Here is an 18895-nt window from a genome sequence, read left to right as displayed (position 1 = left end):
ATATGTGATCATTATTCTCACAATCCACTGCAATTGGAAACGGAGCAGAGATGAATGGAGAGTCGTTGTAGTGGTGATACGGACTGCAAATGTTGCTATCCACTAACGTGAGTGACACCAGATTTATGGCATGGCTCATTGGAACGAGCGTGTCGGAACCAGCAGAATTCTTCGGCTGTTCGCGTGATGCTGTTGTCAGCATTTATGGATAATGATTTGAAAGATGATGAAATCATAAGTGGCGACAAGGTGTTCAACGTTCACGCCTCATCACAAAACATGGACGTCGGAGACTTCCCTACTCCATAAATTGTGATAGGTGATCATCTGCCGGCCGCTGTGGCCGAGCGATTCTAGGTGCTTCAGTCCGGTCCCGCGCTGCTGCTACTGTCGCAGGTTCGAATCCTGCCTCGGGCATTGATGTGTGTGATGTCCTAAGGTTAGTTACGTTTAAGTAGTTCTAAGTCTAGGGGACTGATAATCTCAGATATTAAGTCCCATATTGCTTAGAGCCATTTGAACCATTTGGTGGCCATCTGTGGTAGATCTGACGAAAGACTGCAATGCCAGTGCAAGTCCGAACACACTATCCAGCGCACACCGTTGAACATGGAGGCCAGCAACAGACAACCCATAAGTGTTCCTATGTTGAGTCAATGGCACTGTGAGTTGCGATTGCAGTGGGCACAGTAGCGTAGATAGTTGATCATGGACCACTGGAAACGTTTCACCAGGCCGGATGAATCACATTTCTTGTTACACCAGGTCGATGGTTGTGTCTGGATACGCCGTCATCAAGACGAACGGCTGCTCGAAACAAGTATCATGCCACGGACGGAGGCTGGTGGGCGCAGTACTATGTTATGGGGAACACCCACTTGAGCTCTCATGGGACCTGTGATACTACTAGTCGAAGACACCATGATTTTTGTAGACTATATGAACATCACTATGGAACATCTGCATACAATTGATGCCGTCCCCAACAGCGACGACATCTTCCAGCAGGATACCCGTCCATATCAAAAGTCCAGAACAGTGCTATTGTGGTTTGACGAGCATGATAGCTCAGCGTTGATGTCTTGGTAACCAAATTGCCTCTCTGGGCCCTATGAAACAGACCCGGGACGCTAACGGGCTTCTGCTCCGTGCCCACAAATCACTGGCCCTTAATTAACGACAACAGTTCGACCTGTGCTTAGATACCGGGTGGCACATATTTCGTAAAACCTACCAAGAACTTACCAAATCCGTGCCACGCGGACAGTATTCCAAATGTTGAGTAGCATGCAACTAATTAGCAAATGGTCTCAACGTTTTCGCCTATCAGCGTACATTATTCTTCGTCCTCAGGTGTACGAAACTTAACGGCTTTACTCTAGGCAATGAGCATCATTAGCTATAGAAACAAATGAGGTAATATACATGTTTTCTGGGTATTTGCTGCACCATCTTCTCAAATAACTGTCACCAGATAGTATCGACATTTCACGATGGCTGCAGCGTACTTGTGTACTATATTGTCTAGGGTCCATTACATTTCGTCATGACTTCTTTATTGACCACGACAAAACGCCATAATGTGGGACGAGAGAGTTACCGGCGACAAACCGCCACTGCGAGACCCGTGTACCACAAGAGAAAACATTCTGTTTTGCAACATTCTGTTTAGTGTGTTTACACCACTTCAACTGATGACCAATATTCATTCCTAGAAATTTTACATTTGTTATACAGTCTATAGAGGAGCCATCTACATTTATTTTAACATTGTCCTTTTTCCTCTTCAAACTGAAATTCATGGCATTAGTTTTCTTTACGTTCAATGTCACTTTATTACTTATTGACAAATCATCAACTTCCTTGAGAGTTTCATTTGTTTTCTCGGCAATTAGTTCTCTTGTTTTCTCGGTGATTATAATATTGCTGTCATCAGCGAAGAGCATTTTTTCACCGTGAGTAACATTACTGGGAAAGTCATTGATGTACATCAGGAACAGTATTGGTCCTAATATGCTACCTTGTGGAACCCCTATATTAACGTATTTTGATTCTGATAAGTGTTTTACTAAATGTTTATACCTATTTGTTGTCTCTATTTGGTATATCCATGTGTTATCTCTACTCTTTGTACCCTATCTGTTAGGTATGATCGAAAACAGTCGTCAGCTACCCCTCTTATTCCTAATGCTTCTAGTTTATTTAATAGAATCTTGCAGTCGATTGTATCAAAGACCTTAGAAAGATCCAAAAATATGCCTGAGACACACTCATCTTTATCAAGAGCATCAAGTACAACGTCTGTGAATTCTACTATGGCTGACTCCCCATTTTTGCCATTTCGGAAACCAAACTGTGATTCGCTTAAATGATTGTATTTATTCAGGTAATTCATTAATCTGTATTTCATAATTGCTTCTATTATTTTTGAGAATGCTGACAGCAGGGAAATGGGCCGGTAATTTTCTATGTCTTCTGCATTACCTTTCTTAACCAAGGGACAACTCTTGCCTGTTTTAACTGCTCTGGAAATGTCCCTGATGTGAAGGATTCATTTATTATATTTGTTAAGGGGCGTTGTACGACCTCTATGCATTGTTTCAGTACAAACGTGGGTACTTCATCTAAGCCTACTGGCTTTTTATTTTTTAGTTTTTGAACAGTTATATTGACTTCATTCCCTGTGGTTGGAAGTACCATCATTGTATATAGTGCAATATTATTTACAGGTGTTATATTTGTTTGGGGGAATTTTTGCTGTAACTTCTCTGCAATACTTGAAAAATGTTCGTTCACATAGTTTTCTAAGTGCTGTGGATCATTTATTACTTTATCCACCTCCCTTAGCAGTATGTTATTCTGCATTTGTTTGCCTTTCCCCGTTTCCTTTTTTATAACATGCCAGACTGCTTTACTTTTATTCTCTGTATTATATATTATTTTGTCATTAAATGACTTTTTTGCAGCAATCAGCACTTTCCTATAGATCTTTTTGTATCTATGATAGAAATTTAAGAATTCTGGATATTTGCAAATCTTTTTCATGGAACTGAGGTGTTCAAGTGTTTGGGAGGACCTTATTACCTGCTGTTATCCATCTGTTTTTGTGAGATGTTGATACAGACATGCATACTTTTGGAAATACCTTTTCAAAGTTCAATTTAAACAATGTGGAGAATTTAGAGAATTTCATATTCACACTTGTTTCCTCATATACTTCATCCCAGCTTTGTTTTTCTAGTTCTTTTGAAAAATCTTTTATTTTGATTTCTGATAGATGTCGTTTGTAGGCTCGTAGTTTAGGAAATAATTCAATGCCTCACTTTACTGTTGTTATTTGACAGAGATGGTCTGATAGTCCGAGATCTTTTACAGTTACATCACATTTTTCCCTGTCCATATTTGTGGCCACTGATGAAGTCGTTGTGGTAACCCTTGTAGCACTATTGACCAATAGGGACATGCCAAAACTTTGAAAGATGTTTATGAAGATGCTGCTGGATTCATTTATGATGTTAGTGTTGATGTTAATGTCCCCACACAGAATTATATTGACATTTGTACTTGAGACTTTATCTAGAACTGATGTTAACTTATTGGAAAATGTGTCCACACTACCACTGGGAGATCTATACACACAAAATGATTAATTTCTTGGTGATATCAAGCCCTGTTAATTCAATAGCTGATATTTCAAAGTGTTTCTCTTCACTTACGGTACTAAGGTCATGTCTTGATTTGAACTATGTTCCTTTTCTGATATAAATACATGATCCTCCACCCCTTGAAGTAGTTCTGCAGTAAGAGTTTGCCTTTTCATACAATGATAATACTACATGTTGGATTTCTGTGTCTCAACACCAGTGCTCAGTAATACAAACTACTGTGCAGTTCATAGACTGGAGCTCAACTTCTAATAGTTGAATTTTATTTTTTATTGATTGCATGTTTTGATGGAGGATTGTTAATCTGTGAAATGCCCCCTGTTACTCTTTCCAGTGGTTTGTTTTTCATTGTGTTTACCCACCTAATAGCTGATATTAGTTTCGGCCACAAGGTTATATTGAATAGGAACTGTGTCTGAAGACGGTGTGTGGCGGAGGACACATCTAGTACCACTAACAACTTATATTCCCTACCTTGGCTCACTCGCGAATGGCGCCAGGGCATAACGATTGTCGGTAAGCCTCTGTATTAGCTCTAATTTCTCGAATTTTCTCGTCGTGGTAATTTCGCGAGATGTATGTGGGAGGGAGAAAAATATGTCTGACTCTTCCCGGAAAGTGCTCTCTCGAATTTTCAATCGCAAACCTCTCCGTTATGCATAACACCCATCTCGTAGCGTCTGCCGCAGGAGTTCGTTGAGAATCTCTGTAACACTGTCCCGCCGACTAAGTGATACCGTGACGAAAGCAACACTCTTCGTTTGATCTTCTCTATCTCTCCTATGAGTCCCATATTGATGAACCATACTCAAGAATCGGTCGAACAAGTGCTTTGTAAGCCACTTCTTTCGCGGATGAATTACATTGCCTTTACATTCTTCCTAACAATCTCATCTCGCATTTGTTTTTCCTACTGTTTGTTTTATCTAGTCATTCCACTTAAAGTCGCTCTGGACATCTGCATCAGTAGCAGATTTCTTTTCATATGTATGCGCAATATGTTAATTTCAGGGTCAACCACTAGATCCTACAGCATTTATCAAACTTGTGTAGGCCATGCTATAAATCGATATTGTCTTCTAGCGTTGCCACTTTGTTATAGATAACCGCACTGTCTGCGAATAGTCTCAAAGAGCTTCCGACGCTTTCTACTAGATCATTTATATATAATGTACACTTTTCCTTGCGGCACTCTGGATATTGCCCTTACATCTGTCGATTTTGTTCCACTAAGAGCGTCGTGTTGAGTTCTATCTGCAAGAAAGTCTTGAATCGAGTCGCTAATCTGATCAGATGCTCGATAAGCTCATAGTTTTCTCACTAAACGGCAGCGCGGGTCGATGTGAAATACCTTCTTGAAGTCAAGTAACACGGCATCAACCTGAACGCCGTTGTTTACAGTGCTATGGCTCTCGTGGAGGAACAGAGAATGTCGAATGATTCTATTTGCGGAAACCATATTGAATTTTATGTAGGAGATCTTGTTTCCAAAAAACTTCGTAACTGTTGGGAGTAATACACGTTTCGTAATTCTACAACAGACCTCTAGAGCATAATTCTACAACAGACCGATGTCAAGGAGATAAGCCTATAATTATGTGCATATGCCCTACGACTCATCTTGCAAATGGGAAGGACCTGCAATTTTTTCTAGGCATTATGTAACCATTGCACCAGCAAACTACAATAAACTGCTGCTAAAAGGAGAGCAAGTTCTTTACCACAACCTTTGTAGAATCTTACAAGTATCTCATCTACCCCTGATCCCTTTCCATTAGTAAGCAACTGTAGTTGCTTTTCTATTTCGTGATCGACTATTCCAGTATCTGCCATTTCGACGTTCGTACGGTGTTTGAAAGGAGAGACCGTATTACGATCTTCCACGGTGAAACACTTTCGGAAGACCGAATTCAGAATTTCGGCCTTCTCTCTAATCTCTTCCGTTTAGGTGTCAGTATGGTCACTGATTGAACAGACGATTTCTAACCGCTTACTGCTTCTACGGTACGTAAGACCAAAACCTCTTAGGGTTTTTAGTTACATCGGCTGACAAAAATTTTACTTTCATAGTCAATGAACTCTCCTCTCATTGCTTTCCTTATGTTCATATTCCCTTCGTTCAGTTTTCGTTTCTAAGCTACGTTTTCACTTCACGTTAATCTGCGATGAGGCTCTCTTTGTCTTACGTAGCAGTTAAACCACGCCTTGTGTTTCCCGTCGCTTACCACCTTGCCTCGAAAATATTTATCTAAGGCGTACTGAACGATGCTTTTGAATTTTTTCCATTGTGCTCCACATCTTCTTCCTCAGCACTGAACATCTGCTACTGACTACTCAGATATTCTGCTGTTTGTGTCCTGTCACTCTTGCTAAGCGAAAATATTTTTCTGCCTTTCTTTGTAATACCCGTAGTCATAGTTACTATCATGGCCTTATGATCACTAATATCTTCCTCTACGTTAAATTATTCGATAAGTTAAAGTCTGTTTGTTGATAGGAAGTCCAAGAATTTACCCTCACAAATTGGTTTTCTAATTATCTCATAGAAGTAAATTTTGGACAAGACATTCGGAATAATGTCACACGAATCTCTGTCTCTGGGATCAGTTTGGATCACATGATTCTCCCAGTCTATACCTGGTAAGCTGAAGTCGTCTCCTATTAAACAGAATGATCAGGCTGGTGGATATTTCTACATACAGTAGGTCTATTATTCTGCTAGTACCTTTCTCTCAAAGCCGCATACATCTTGGTATATCTCATTTTCAGAAATAAAATATCTGAACCACGATTGAACACTGGCATTATAAATGTTCTGTATGTCATCAATTTTGTCAAGCACGATAGAAGCTTTGAACAAAGTGCTTTTCTTAGGACAAAATAGACTTTATTAAAGCCACGAGTCATTTTTTAAAATTTCATTCAAAGTATCAGTGTTGTGTATCATCGTCATCTTAGTTAAACCGTTCACTCTTCACAAATTAACAACCATTCGTAGTGACTGATATCAGAATGTCTGTTCTGTGTGCTCTTCCCCAAGTCATCAGTTTATTTCTAGATTCATATGTCATCTCATACAGCTGTCAATTTGTTCTTATGCAGTGAATGACTCATTTATTGCTCTCTGACATCTTACAAGAATACAGCATTTCTGTAAAGCAGCCTCTGTGTTAGTTGGTTAGCTTCCTCCATTATGTACGACGGACTCCAAAATTTAACCTCCACCTGAGTACCTCGTCGAAGTCCATGTGCCGTCGTCAGCAGATACCTGGATTCTTGATTATTATTTTTTTTTTCACTTTCCCCCATGATTGCAGAGCTTTCATGGAAAGACATAAAGTATTTCCATTTTTCATTCTTTCTTGTACTTTTGATAGTTTACTCTAGTTCCCTTTAATGTGTATGATATACAATGAGTTTGTGTTTCATATACTTTCCTTGATTCTGACCCGTACCAGACACTGATCTGAGTTTATGTTGATGCTTATCAGATCGACGGGAACTGTTTTTTCCTACCATCTATCAGTACATGAAGATCTGATTCTCTGCGTTGCCCTCTTGAAATTTTCATGCGGCAGTGTAGCATTAGGTAGCGATTCGCACTCTACATTCAAGAACGAAAGAGAGAAAAACCTTAACATATGGCGCAATGAAAATTCTTTTACAAAGATTTACGGAGCGTAGACCAAATGTATAAAATTTTCAGGCATCTTGAATAAAATACGCTTTTATAGATAACAGACTATCGGTAACGAAATACCTTTTAAAAGGAAGGCGACTGAAAAGAACGTAGTCTATACGCTACGAAATTTAGACTCCGCCAGCAGTATTACAGCATAGGCCGCATCGAGGGCGCTTCCATCTACTTCCGTCATACACTACTGGCCATTAAAATTGCTACACCACTAAGATGACGTGCTACAGACGCGAAATTTAACTGAGAGGAAGAAGATGCTGTGATACGCAAATGATTAGCTTTTCAGAGCATTCACACAAGGTTGGCGCCGGTGGCGACACCTACAACGTGTTGACATGAGGAAAGTTTCCAGCCGATTTCTCATACACAAACAGCAGTTGATCGGCATTGCCTGGTGAAACGTTGTTGTGATGCCTCATGTAAGGAGGAGAAATGGGTACCATCACGTTTCCGACTTTGATAAACGTCGGATTGGGGACGTTTGCAAGACAACAACCATCTGCACGAACAGTTCGACGACGTTTGCAGCAGCATGGACTATCAGCTCGGAGACCATGGCTGCGGCTATCCTTGACGCTGCATCACAGGCAGGAGCGCCTGCGATGGTGTGCTCAACGAAGAACCTGGGTGCACGAATGGCAAAACGTCAGTTTTTCGGATGAATCCTGGTTTTGTTTACAGCATCATGATGGTCGCATCCGTGTTTGGCAACATCGCGATAAACGCACATTGGAAGCGTGTATTCGTCATCGCCATACTGGCGTATCACCCGGCGTGATGGTATGGGGTGCCATTGGTTACACGTCTCGGTCACCTCTGATTCGCATTGACGGCACTTTGAACAGTGGACGTTACATTTCAGATGTGTTACGACCTTCATTCGATCTCTGCGAAACCCTACATTTCAACAGGATAATGCACGACCGCATGTTGCAGGTCCTGTACGGGCCTTTCTGGATACAGAAAATGTTCGACTGCTGCCCTGGCCAGCACATTCTCCAGATCTCTCACCAATTGAAAACGTCTGGTCAATGGTGGGCAAACAACTGTCTCGTCACAATACGCCAGTCACTACTCTTGATGAACTGTGGTATCGTGTTGAAGCTGCATGGGTAGCTGTACCTGTACACGCCATCCAAGCTCTGTTTGACTCAATGCCCAGGCGTATCAAGGCCGTTATTACAGCCAGAGGTGGTTGTTCTGGGTACTGATTTCTCAGGATTTATGCACCCAAATTGCGTGAAAATGTAATCACATGTCAGTTCTAGTATAATATATTCGTCCAATGAATACCCGTTTATCATCTGCACTTGTTCTTGGTGTAGCAATTTTAATGGCCAGTAGTGTGTTTTGAAGCAGAAGGCAACGCTGCGTCGTTGTCGTCTCTGCCGTCATCGTCCGCCAGCGGATACACGAGTTCGTCGACTCGACGAGAACTCTGACGCGCAGTGACGACACTTGTCCTTCCAAAGCCGGTCACACATTCTGCCGTATTTCTGGACTTCCAAGCATTAATTGTGTCTAACACAAGCACAAACATGCCAAACTACATTCAGTAGTAGATTTTCTTCTGTGTTCTCCTAGTCATTCGCAGCAACTTAATTGGATAAAATGTTCTCGGTACTCTAGCTACGTCACCACACGGTTTCAGCTATACGTACCTCCGTACAGTAATACATATGCCCAAGAAAAAGCACACACACACAGACATAATTTTAATTTTTGTCTGGGACAATGAATGACATTGTCCCAGAATTACATTTAAATGATTCCAGTCACCACATACGACTTAGATTTTCTCGTGGTTTTCCTTGATTGTCAGGTAAATACCGGTGGTTTTCCTTGATTGTCAGGTAAATACCGGAATTGGTAAGTCCTTGTCATGTCTTCCCAGTTAGGAACCCCATCTGTCCAACTATCAGTTCGCTTGGCACTAGCTGAAAGAAACGCAACTCTATAGTGGGTCCGAGTCTGAAACAGCCCGCTCTACTACTTGGAGTAAAAAAGAGGGTCACATCCATAGAGATAAAATTTTCGAACCTGGCCGTAATTGTCCTCAAAACTTTATCTCAGTTGATGCGACTTCTACTGAAAACATTTTACCCAGCTCCTCTTCTTCCTTTCCAACAAATTTTACGACGCATTCTGGCTCATGTCAATCACGGATTTAAATGTTTGATATTTCACAATTCATGTTACACACTTCTAGAGGTTGTAAGGGGGGACTTAGTAGATCAAGTTTTACACAGGAATCCCTGTCCAGAAAAGTCATCCAATGACGCTACAGAGCGTCAAAGATATAGGCGCCGGCGCGTGTAAATGTATGTATACACAGGGCTATTCCGTGATAATGTTACAAACCTTCAAGGATGATAGAGACGGATAAATGTATGAACCATAGGTAGGGGTTCCTGTACCGGATATGAACGAACCGAATGTTATAAGCGAAAATCGTTCTTATATTTCTGACAGTGGAATACATGTATCGGTACTGCTGTTGCTAAAACTGCAAGGTGTGCAATTTTCAGAGGTGGTAGTATGGACTAAAACAAGAAAAAATGTCTAGTAAACATGGGATCTAAAATGCATACCTTAAGACTATGAGCATGTGTTCAGTAGAGGAGAGGTGTTTGACAGTAGCGAAGATGAACACGTGCTCGTAGTCCCTCAGGTATGAATTTTAGAGCCCACGTTTACTGGACGCTTTTCTCTTGTCTTAGTCCATCCTGTCGGTTCTTAAATTTGCTTGTGCTACAAATGGCGTTCAAAAAGTTTTGCACAGTCGTCTCTAATTTTTTTAAATTTTTGCAGGAGGAGAATGAAATTTTTGTGAAGGTACTTGGAACATTTAGCTATACATTGAGGCTACTCAATGTAGCATCCATCAGCAGTGACGCATCTGCCTCAACGTTCTTTCCGTGATGTAAATGCACTTTGGTAAAATTCTGGGAACTGAGTTTTACACCATCGCTTGACACAGGTTCAAAATGGTTCAAATGGCTCTGAGCACTATGGGACTTAACTGCTGTGATCATCAGTCCCCTTCAACTTAGAACTGCTTAAACCTAACTAACCTAAGGACATCACACACAGCCATGCCCGAGGCAGGATTCGAACCTGCGACCGTAGCGGCCACGCGGTTCCAGACTGTAGCGCCTAGTAACGCACGGCCACTCCGGCCGGCCTTGACACAGGAAATAAGGTCTTTCCTACTATCAAATGTTTTACCGCGCAGATGGACCTTCAGACGACCAAAGAGGTAACAATCAGACGGAGCCAAGTCCGGACTGCGGGGAGGATAAGGAACAATTTTCCAACCCATTTTCCTGATTTTCTCCTGCGTCATAAGGGCTGTATGGGGTGTGGCATTGTCATGGTGTAGTCTGATGAGCTGACCCTGAAGCTGTGGTCTGTGGGTCTTGAGGGCACGTCACAGCATGTCCAGCTACGAACATTAACGGTCCCGGTTAATTGTGGAGCCAGGTTCCAAAAAGTCAATAAAAAAGACACCACACTGATCCCAGAAGGAGGCGGCCATCAACTTTCGGCCTGCTGTTCGTGAAAGTCTTGGTTTCTTCTTCCGAGGGGAACCCTGATGACGCCACTCCATGGACTGGGTTTTGCATTCAGGTTCGGACAAAAAAAAACATGTTTCATCCTGTGTAATGACACTATCAAAACACTGTTTCCACTCTTCAGTATAGGTCTTCATGAGACCCTCGCACACATTCTTCCTCATCGATTTCATTTCTCTTGCTACGGTCGCAGGTTCGAATCCTGCCTCGGGCATGGGTGTGTGTGATGTCCTTAGGTTAGTTAGGTTTAAGTAGTTCTAAGTTCTATGGGACTTATGACCTAAGATGTTGAGTCCCATAGTGCTCAGAGCCATTTGAACCATCATTTCTCTTGTCAATAATCTAGGCACCCAACGTGCACAGATTCTTCTGTACCCTAGTGACTGTGCCAGTGATACCACACTACCCAATGACAAGCGAGTCATTTTAGCAAGCTGTCGTGTCGTCACACTTCTGACACTTTGAATGATTCGATCAATGGTCTCCTTATTCACATCACTGACTGCCGTCGATGATCTACCGCACCGTGGATTGTCCAGTAGAGAGAAATCACCTTCTTTAAACCCCTGCGACCAGCGCTGGATACTGCTGCGATCGACTGTGGCCTCCCTATAAACAGGGAGCAACTTCCTGTGAATCGATGTGGCAGAGTCATGGAAGGTCTTGAAGAGGCACTCCATCACGGACCGTTGTCGCAACCTGACATCTACTTCCACTATGGCTCACCTATAAATAAAAGATAATACTTTTATGCACCAACTTATACCAAAATGTTCCAACTACGCTCCCAAAAAATTTCATTCTCCTCCTGCAAAAAATAAAAAAATTAGAGACGACTGTGCAAAACTTTTTGAACGCCCTTTGTACATTCTTGGCAGCAGTACTAGCGGTAAATGTATTCCACTCTCAGAGATATCGGAATGATTTTCGCCTGTAACTTTCGGATCTTCGTTTCCGGTACAGGGACCTTTGACTCAAATTGATACATTTATGCGTCTCCATTATCCTTGGAAATCTGTAACATCATCATCGAATCACCCTGTACATACACACACTTACAGGCGCCGGTGCCTTTAGCTCTGACGCTCTGTAACGTCGTTGGACATTTCCGTACATAGGTTTCTACTGTATGTTAAATTTCATCTACTGAATCTGCTCTACAATCTCTAGAAGTGTGTAACGTGAATTGTAAACTACACTCAATGAGAGGCAATGTCCCGATTGACTCATCATCACCCAGCCCGAACTGCTAAGGATAGAAACTTGAAATTTGGAGAGGGTGTTGATCTTATACCGTAGACGTCGTTTAAAAAGAGATTTTTCGGAGTTCCACTCCTAAGGGGTGAAATAGTGAATGAACTGTTTCTTGAAAATACGTCACCTACTAGATAGTGTCGGAAGTTCCATGCGGCTTTTCGCGGATGATGCTGTAGTATACAGAGAAGTTGCAGCATTAGAAAATTGCAGGGAAATGCAGGAAGATCTGCGGCGGATAGGCACTTGGTGCAATGAGTGGCAGCTGACCCTTAACATAGGCAAATGTAATGTATTGCGAATACATAGAAAGAAGGATCCTTTATTGTATGATTATATGATAGCGGAACAAACACTGGTAGCAGTTACTTCTGTAAAATATCTGGGAGTATGCGTACGGAACGATTTGAAGTGGGTTTAAATGCGAACATTTTTAGGTTAGGCTTTACCGTGACTGTTACTGACATTAAATGACACAACAAGTTTACTGTTACCAGTCACCGTTTTATTTTCTCCCACGACGCGTTTCGAAGGTTTAAACCTCCATCATCGGGTGGATTTACATTAGTTAGTATTACATATGTGTGTATGTTGTGTTACGATTATGACAAAAATGACAATATTTACAGTAGTATCATCTCTGTTTTCAGCAACTGCCTACACTCTTAAAAATACACACATGTGCACACATCCTAATATTTACCATAAATGGCCGGCCGAAGTGGCCGAGCGGTTCTAGGCGCTACAGTCTGGAACCGCGCCACCGCTACGGTCGCAGGTTCGAATCCTGCCTCGGGCATGGATGTGTGTAATGTCCTTAGGTTAGTTAGGTTTAAGTAGTTCTAAGTTCTAGGGGACTGATGACCACAGCAGTTAAGTCCCATAGTGCTTAGAGCCATTTGAACCATTTACCATAAATATTGACAGCCGCCAAGAGTACAAGAAATTGACCTCATTCACAGATAATTCATCACACCAACAGCTTGTACCCCTTGTCAGCTTAAAACTGTATGTACATCAACTACTGGCACAAACGTATATCTATCTGGATATTTTATAACATTAACCAGTGTACTACCCCAACCTTTAGGCAGATAATATATGCAACATGTAATCTTAAGACTCCTTGCCATGTAAATGTTTGCTCTCATATAATCACTTCTTCCTCTCTCTCTCTCTCTCTCTCTCTCTCTCTCTCTCTCTCTCACTCTTTCTTCAAAGAGTGTCATCTATGTATGATATTACTGCTGTAGCCAATATGATCATTGTAATTCAAGCCTGTAACATTTCACCTAATTGTTATTAGCAAGTATGAAGTTTAAGCCATTTTAACATTTCATCTGATTGCATAAACGAGTACGAATATTTAGCTGTTTTAACCTTTCAAAATTGGATTTATATACCACCTGAAGTACACACACATATATTGGACACCTCAAAACAAACACCTCCAAATGGTTTAAACGATTATTCTGTAATAATGTTGTTACGATGTATATTCTTTGTATTTTGCGATTATGTCTTCCCTTCTGCTGTACGAACCTTGCACCCAGCTGATTCCAGACGCCATATTTGTTTACAAATGTGGCAGTATACATGTGAAGTGTTACGACAGATAAAGGAACCTGTGACCACTGGAGGTACTCTAGTTTACTTATTAAAGTTTACCATTAGATATCAGTTTAATTTTTTGTCAAAAGTTGTCCAAAACCATATTCTGAAATAGTGTCTTGTTTCTCCACTAGGCAGTGCCAGAAGTTCCTCCAAAATCGTAACACAACATACACACATATGTAATACTAACTAATGTAAATCCGCCCGATGATGGAGGTTTAAACCTTCGAAACGCGTCGTGGGGAAAAATAAAACGGTGACTGGTAACAGTAAACTTGTTGTGTCATTTAATGATTTGAAGTGGAATGATCATATAAAATTAATTGTTGGTATGGCGGGTGCCAGGTTGAGATTCATTGGGAGACTCCTTAGAAAATGTGGCTTACAAAACACTCGTTCGGACTATACTTGAGTATTGCTCATCAGTGTGGGATCCGTGCCAGGTCGGGTTGACGGAGGAGATAAAGAGGATCCAAAGAAGAGCGGCGCGTTTTGTCACAGAGTTATTTGGTAAGCGTGATAGCGTTACGGAGATGTTTAGCAAACTCAAGTGGCAGACTCTTCAAAAGAGGCGCTCTGCATCGCGGTGTAACTTGCTGTCCAGGTTTCGAGAGGGTGCGTTTCTGGATGAGGTATCGAATATATTGCTTCCCTCTACTTATATCTCCCGAGCAGATCACGAACGTAAAATTAGAGAGATTCGAGCGCGCACGGAGGCTTTCCGGCAGTCGTTCTTCCCGCGAACCATACACGAGTGGAACAGGAAAGGGAGGTAATGACAGTGCCACATAAAGTGCCCTCCGCCACACACCGTTGGGTGGCCTGCGGAGTGTATATGTAGATGTTGATGTAGATGAAAGCAGTTTTGAAGATAGAACTACGATAGTTCGAATTTGGTTTCCTTGTAAGAAACAAAGAAATTTGTGTTTCACCATTGGAACTTAATCCACTATCGGGTGTAGTAGTGGCTGAATTTTTTTTTATAATAAAACACAACTAAAGCAATTTTTAAACCGACATCTATGAAAATTGGTATTTGACTTCTCGGTTGAAAATAAAAAAAATGTGTTTCATCGTTTTTGTAAATTCAACCCCTAAGGACTGTAAAATATAGGATAAAATGTTTTATGAAGATACTTCACTATCAAAACATTTTCAAAATTAAATCTATGAAAATTTGTATTTGAACTCTCGGCTAGAAGTAAAAGATTATATGTTTTGTCATTTTGGAAATTCAGTCCCTAAGGGATTGAAATAGGGGCTGGCTGATTCACTGACTAGTATCGCACAGCCAAAGCCGCCAAGGATAGAAACTTGAAACCTGAGAAGAGGGGGGATTGATCTGATACTGTAGGCATCGTTCCCCCTAAGAGTTGAAGTGCAGAATGAAAGAATTTTTAGAAAATATGTTGCTATTAAGGCAATTTTGATGCTAGATCTACGAAAATGGATATTTGTTTCTTGGTCAGAAATACAGAAATACCCTTACAGTGTTTTTGGAAATTCTACCCATAAGGAGAGAAAATAGGGGATGAGAGTTTTTATGGAAAATTTCATTATGACAGCATTTTCGAATCTAAATCTATGAAAATTTGTATTTGAGTTCTCTGTTAGAAAAAACGTACGTGTTTGAGACTTTTTGGAAATACAGTCTCCAAGTGGGTGAAATAGAGGACAAAAGTTTAAGAACATATTTCGTCATATTAAAACGATTTAAAGCAAAATCTATGAAAATTGGTATTTGACTTCTCGGTTACATATAAAAAAATATGTTACAAGAATGAAAGTTTCAATGTAAATATCAGCACAAGAACTCAAAGGGATGGTTAACGAAAATCTCGGACTACAGCTACCAGAATCACTTTTGGCCAGAAGTACATTCGTAAAAGATTGTGCTTCTATGGGCTTGAGTCGAGTGAAAACTATAGAAGGTGATGCAATTTGTGGACAACATAAAAATTTTATTAAAGAAAAGAAATCTGTGCAGCGAAGCAGCGGGCGCTAAGTTAAACTTTCTAGAAAGGAAGAAAGATTTGGGTTCAACGCCCCTTCAACGACGAGGTCATTAGGAGCGGTCTCTGTCTAGGTCTCTCCGTCGTTCTTCAACCCACTGGTGCGTATCCATGAACTGTTACATGGCTCTCCCACTTCCTCTTGCCATCTTTTACATTATTTATGCTAAGAACTTAAAATCCTTCTCTGACTACTTTACTTCTTATTACGTATTGCATAGCCTTTGAACGATCTGTGGAATTCATCTTTGCTGCCTCTCTCTTTCGTTCTGCATAATCCCTTCCTCCAATCTTCTTTTTCTCGTCGTAAGTACATCAGCGCCGCCAACATAAATAATAATTCTGTGTTGAGCTCAGACACTGAAAACTTTCTTTTAATATAAATGAAAAGCACAAACATGTGGTCGTTGTGTTCTGTTTATATAGTTAATCAGTTTCCGGCCGCATGAGCCTATACCTGTGACTAATTCAGTGACAATGTCAATTTCATTTAAAGTGATATCCTTTTCTGTTGTTTTGCTGCACGTATACGTCTTCTCCTCCGCAAGCCGTAATTCTTTGCTAGTTAGCCTCCTCTTCTTCCGCCACGCGCACCACACACACACACACACACACACACACACACAGACCTTTTCAGGTTTCTTCTTAAAGTGCCCTGGTACGTTCCTTTTACATACTTATAGTTCGGCTGAAAAATATTTTCTGTTATGTCACAGCTGCTCTTTTGAAGACGACTTTACTCCGTTTTTGAATCTCACGCTCCATATGCAATATCATTTTGAAAGATATTCACCAGCAAAGTATTCTCTTTGATGAACAACGCCAGCTGCACTTTGATGAATGTCTTGTAAACTGAAAACCGCTTAACTAAATAAAACAGTATTGTCAAACATCCACATTTTTTCCCTTTTCATCCATAAATTGATGTTGCTCTATCGAACAGCAACAGATGAAGCAGTTAAGTAGGAAACTTACATGAAAGCTTTATGAAGAAAATTAAGGTCGCAAGGTCTTCAGTACCTCACTTAAGTAAAGAAATAATGGAACAGACATAACTTATTGAAACATGAAATTCTGTTCTTGTTTCCCCTTACTGATTACGTTTAGTTTTTTCGCACATAACCCTTGCCAACTGCACAACATCAAAATTCATAATCTGACTACCAAAGCTGCATAGCTGAATAATTTTCTGAATGTCATTGGCAAATATCTTTAGCATTTGCTAAAAAGCTAGCATAATCAATACAGATAAATTGATGACACGTACAAAAATAGCTTGTATAGATTGTTGTTGTTGTTATGGTTTTCAGTCCTGAGACTGGTTTGATGCAGCTCTCCATGCTACTCTACCCTGTACAAGCTTCTTCATCTCCCAGTACCTACTGCAACCTACATCCTTCTGAATCTGCTTAGTGTATTCATCTCTTGGTTTCCCTCTACGATTTTTACCCTCCACGCTGCCCTCCAATACTAAATTGGTGATCCCTTGATGCCTCAACACTGTCCTACCAACCGATCCCTTCTTCTAGTCAAATTGTGCCACAAACTTCTCTTCTCCCCAATCCTATTCAATACTTCATCATTAGTTACGTGATCTACCCATGTAATCTTCAGCATTCTTCCGTAGCACCACATTTCGAAAGCTTCTATTCGCTTCTTGTCTAAACTATTTATCGTCCATGTTTCACATCCATACGTGGCTACACTCCATACAAATACTTTCAGAAACGACTTCCTGACACTTAAATCTGTACTCGATGTTAACAAATTTCTCTTCTTCAGAAACGATTTCCTTGCCATTGCCAGTCTACATTTTATATCCTCTCTACTTCGACCATCATCAGTTATTTTGCTCCCCAAACAGCAAAATTCCTTTACTACTTTAAGTGTCTCATTTCCGAATGTATTTCCCTCAGCATCACCCGACTTAATTCGACTACATTCCATTATCCTTGTTTTGCTTTTGTTGATGTTCATCTTATACCCTCCTTTCAAGACACTGTCCATTCCGTTCAACTGCTCTTCCCTTTGCTGTCACTGACAGAATTACAATGGCATCGGCGAACCTCAAAGTTTTTATTTCTTCTCCATGGATTTTAATACCTACTCCGAATTTTTCTTTTGTTTCCTTCACTGCTTGCTCAATATACAGATTGAATATCATCGGGGAGAGACTACAACCCTGTCTCACTCCCTTCCCAACCACTGCTTCCCTTTCATGTCCCTCGACTCTTAAAACTGCCATCTGGTTTCTGTACAAATTGTAAATAGCCTTTCGCTCCCTGTATTTTACCCCTGCCACCTTCAAAATTTGAAAGAGCGTATTCCAGTCAACATTGTCAAAAGCTTTCTCTAAGTCTACAAATGCTAGAAACGTAGGTTTGCCTTTCCTTAACCTAGCTTCTAAGATAAGTCGTAGGGTCAGTATTGCCTCACGTGTCCCAACATTTCTACGGAATCCAAACTGATCTTCTCCGAGATCGGCTTCTACTAGTTTTTCCATTCGTCTGTAAAGAATCCGCGTTAGTATTTTGCAGCCGTGACTTATTAAACTGATAGTTCGGTAATTTTCACATTTGTCAACACCTGCTTTCTTTGAGATTGGAATTATTATATTCTTCTTGAAATCTGAGGGTATTTCGCCTGTCTCATACATCTTGCTCAGCAAATTGTAGAGTTTCGTCAGGACTGGCTCTCCCGAGGCTGTCAGTAGTTTTAATGGAATGTTGTCAACTCCCGGGGCCTTGTTTTGACTCAGGTCTTTCAGTGCTCTGTCAAACTCTTCAGGCAGTATTATATCTCCCATGTCATCTTCATCTACATCCTCTTCCATTTCCATAATATTGTCCTCAAGTACATAGCCCTTGTATAGACCCTCTATATACTCCTTCCACCTTTCTGCTTTCCCTTTTTTGCTTAGAACTGGTTTTCCATCTGAGCTCCTGATATTCATACAAGTGGTTCTCTTTTCTCCAAAGGTCTCTTTAATTTTCCTGTAGGCTGTATCTATCTTACCCCTAGTGAGATAAGCCTCTACATTCTTACATTTGTCCTCTAGTCATGCCTGCTTAGCTATTT

This window comes from Schistocerca serialis, chromosome 4, assembly GCF_023864345.2.
Source record: "Schistocerca serialis cubense isolate TAMUIC-IGC-003099 chromosome 4, iqSchSeri2.2, whole genome shotgun sequence".
Taxonomy (NCBI): Eukaryota; Metazoa; Arthropoda; class Insecta; order Orthoptera; family Acrididae; genus Schistocerca; species Schistocerca serialis.
This window is presented reverse-complemented; position numbering follows the sequence as displayed.